The sequence below is a fragment of the Macaca nemestrina genome, chromosome 1 (genome assembly GCF_043159975.1).
Source record: "Macaca nemestrina isolate mMacNem1 chromosome 1, mMacNem.hap1, whole genome shotgun sequence".
Lineage (NCBI taxonomy): Eukaryota > Metazoa > Chordata > Mammalia > Primates > Cercopithecidae > Macaca > Macaca nemestrina.
In genome coordinates, this window is record NC_092125.1 from 136904367 (window position 1) to 136908390 (window position 4024).

General features: G+C 41.7%; 1 long non-coding RNA gene across 1 annotated transcript; it reads right to left on the reverse strand.

Annotated features, from left to right (window-relative positions):
- Positions 1-306: 306 nt before the first annotated feature.
- On the reverse strand, positions 307-3748 carry LOC105485438 (uncharacterized). Its single transcript, XR_989577.2, has 3 exons — positions 3678-3748; positions 645-827; positions 307-414 (listed from the first exon to the last, which is right to left on the reverse strand). It is a non-coding gene; the product is annotated as an uncharacterized lncRNA (long non-coding RNA).
- Positions 3749-4024: the final 276 nt, after the last annotated feature.

A 4024-nucleotide genomic window follows, 5' to 3' on the forward strand; every position in this document is an offset into this window, starting at 1 on the left:
AATTTGACCGAGGGCCATAAGACAGAGTGAGGGATGGAGGCAAGTTTTAGAGCAGAAGAGCAAGTTTATTAAAAGGCTTTAGAACAAGAATGTGTGAAAGGAAAATAAATCTTGGGGCTCCCAAATCACTAAGCTAAAGGGAAAAGTCAAGCTGGGAACTGCTTGGGGCCAACCTGCCTCCCATTCTATACAAAGTCACCCCTCTACTCACTGAGATAAATGTACATCTGATTGCCTCCTTTGGAAAGGCTAGTCAGAAACTCAAAAGAATGCAACAATTTTCTCTTACCTACCTGTGACCTGGAAGCCCCCTCCCGCTTCAAGTAGTCCCAACTTTGCATTGAGTTGTCCCGCCTTTTCTGGATAGAACCAATATTCATCTTACATATGTTGATTGATGTCTCATGTCTCTCCCTAAAATGTATAAAAACAAACCTGTACTCTGACCCCGTTGGGCACTTGTCATCAGGACCTCCTGAGGCCGTGTAACGGGCGCACATCCTCAACCTTGGCAAAATAAACTTTCTAAATTAACTGAGACCTGTCTCAGGTACTCGGGGGTTCATAAATGAAAGGAAGTAAATTGCACTTGGAAGAGGGCCAGCCAGGCAACTTGAAAGATCAAGTGCCCAGGTTGACTTTACCTTAGGGTTTGGCATGCTTCCGGGTCTTGTGTTACTTCTCCCGATTCTTCCCTTGGGATGGGCTGTCCTCATGCACAGTGGCCTGCTAGTGCTTGGCAGTGGGGAGCATATGCACAGGAGTTTACAGGAGTTGTATGCATGTTCTCTTGAGGCTTTTTTTTCTCTCTTACCAGTCAAGTGATCCTGTAAGGTCATATATCAGTTAAACTCTACCATTCTGCCTTAGTGCACATGCTTAAGCCCACTCACCCAACTCCTGAGGTCTTATTGGAAAGCTGATCAACAGTTTCAGGTTTTTCTTTTTTTTTTTAATTATTAGATGAAGTTTCACTCTTGTTGCACAGGCTGGAGTGCAATGGTGCAATCTTGGCTCACTGGAACCTCCACCTCCTGGGTTCAAGTGATTCTCCTGTCTCAGCCTCCCAAGTAGCTGGGATTACAGGCATGCACCACCATGCCCGCCTAATTTTGTATTTTTAGTAGAGACAGTGTTTCTCCATGTTGGCCAGGCCAGTCTAGAACACATGACCTCAGGTGATCCACCTGCCTCAGTCTCCCAAAGTGCTGGGATTACAGGTGTAAGCCACCATGCCTGCCCTCAGGTTTTTCTGTCTATTGGGGGACTGCTTTTCCCTGGCACTGGCTGAGACTAATTCTTATTTTAGAGAGACAGCTTAGCAACTGCCTGACCATCACCTGTTGGTTGACTGACATTCCTGGTGCAGGGCAGGGGGCTCCTCTCTTGCCCTCCCATGTTTGATTAGCAAACTACTGTGACAATATCAGAGCTGCGTAAGATAGATACTTTGGTGGATCCTCTCCCGTGTTTCTGAAATTAGTTGCAAAAGGCATTTTGTTATTCTGCTTGCTCATTAGACAGTCTTGCAGACTGTACGATATAAGCTCTCAAAAGGGTCGATAATTAAGACCAGTCACAAAAAATGACTCTGTATTAGAGAATAGACATCACATCTGTTAGATTTGCAAGATAGAGGACTTAGAGAGCAAGAGAAACTTTACACTCAGAGAATAACTGAGCATGTTAAAAGTTGGGAGGGGCCTTAATATCCAATCATGCAAAGAAATTATATGAGAAATGCATTGTTAGACAATTTCATCGTGAACATTGTAGAGTGTACTGACACAAACCTAGATTGTACAGACTGCTTCATACTGAGGCTATATAACATACAGCCTATTGCTCCTAAGCTACAAGCCTGTATAGCATGTTACTGTACTAAATACTGTAGGCAATTAAAACACAATGGTAAGTATTTGTGTGCCTAAACACATACAAACATAGAAAAGGACCAGTTAAAAGACGGTATATTGGCCAGGCGTGATGGCCCACACCTGCATCCCAGCAGTTTGGGAGGCCAAGGTGGGAAGATAGCTTGAGGTCAGGAGTTTGAGACCAGCCTGGACAACATAGTGGGACTGTGTCTCTACAAAACATAATTCAAAAAAAAGAGAAAAATTTTAGCTGGGCATGGTGGCATGTACCTATAGTCTTAGCTACTTGGAAGGCTGAGACAGGAGGATTACTTGAGCTCAGGAATGCGAGGCTGCAGTGAATTATAATTGCGTCACTGCATGCCAGCCTGGGCAACAGAGCTAGACTCTGTCTAAACCAAACAAAACAAACAAACAAAAAACTAAAAGGCGATATAAGAAACAAAATATGATACATCTGTATGGGGCATTTACCATGAATGGAGTTGGTGGAACTGGAAGTTGCTCTGGGTGCATCAGTGACTGGTGAGTAAATGTGGAAGCCCAGGGCATTACTAAACACTACTGTGGACTTTATAAACACTGTACACTCAGGTGACACGAAATTTACACAATTCTTTTTTAATAATAGATGAATCTTTGCTTACTGTGACTTTTAAACTTTATCAACTTTTAATTTTTTTAAAACATTTTGACTCTGGTAATAACACTTAGTTTAAAACACAAACACATTATACAGCTATACACAAATATTTTCTGGCTGGGCACAGTGCCTCACGCCTGCAATCCCAGCACTTTGGGAGGCTGAGGTGGGTGGATCACTGGAGGCTAGGAGTTCCATACCAACCTGGCAAACATAGTGAAACCCTCACTGTACTAAAAATACAAAACATTAGCTGGGCATGGTGGCACGCACCTGTAATCCCAGTCACTCTGGAGGCTGAGGCATGAGAATCGTTCGAACCCAGGAGGTGGAGGTTGCAGTGAACTGACATTTCACCACTGCACTCTAGCCTGGGCAACAGAACCAGACTCTGTCTCACCAAAAAAGAAGAATTTCTTTATATCCTTATTTTTTAAGTCTTTTTTCTATTTTCAAAGGTTTGTTTGTTTACTTTTTAAACTTTTTGTTGTTGTTGTTAAAAACTAAGACACAAATACACACATCAACCTAGGAGTACACAGGGTCCGGATCCTGAATATCACTATCTTTCACTTCCATGCCTTATTCCACTGGAAGATCTTCAGGGACAATAACATGCATGGAGCTGTCATCCCTTGTAAAAAAAATGCCTTCTTCTGGAACACCTCTGAAGGACCTGCCTGAGGCTCGTTTACAGTTATCTTTTTCAAAAATAAGTAGTAGGAGTACATGCTAAAATAACGATGAAAAGTGTGGCACAGTAAACACATAAACCAGTAACACAGTTGCTTATCATCGTTATCCAGTATTATGTACTAACCTATATTTTTGGCTGGCAGCACAGCACATTTGTTTACACCAGCATCACCATGACGATAGAAATGTTTCAGCTCCATTATAATCTTACAGGATTACTATTATAAAAGTGGTCTGTTGTTGACCAAAATGTCATTGTGGGTGCATGAATGAACTGGCCTCATTACATAGATGAGGAAGCTGGGTTCCAGGGAGGTAAAGTGATGCATTCTAAGTCACATAGATGACTAGGGACTATCTGTAATGTGGAAATCAGATACAGCAGCCTCTACATTATTTTGGTAACATAATTATCATGGGCTTACTAATAACCCAAAGCAAGTAAAGAGCATGCTAAATACCTTCTTGTTTCATAATCATGGCAAGAGCTCTGCAGTACAAATGCAAGATAATGTCCTCTGAGTCCAATCCTTTGTGGGAAGAGGCAGAGTATAAATAAATAAGCAAGTAAGCAAGTAACCTCCAACTCACACTCCCAACAATGAAGAGTTTTAATTTTTTTTTTAATGAGTGCATCCATAGGGGTATGTATGTATATTAGCTTATATTGTGTACTGACTAGAAAATGATCCATGAGATCTCGGAAGGCCCATTCCCTTGATTAGTGGTAAGTTAGGTTAGTTAATTAAGGTTACTTTAATACTAATTAGTCAGGGCTTTAATTATGCTTTCAGAACAGGAACACAGG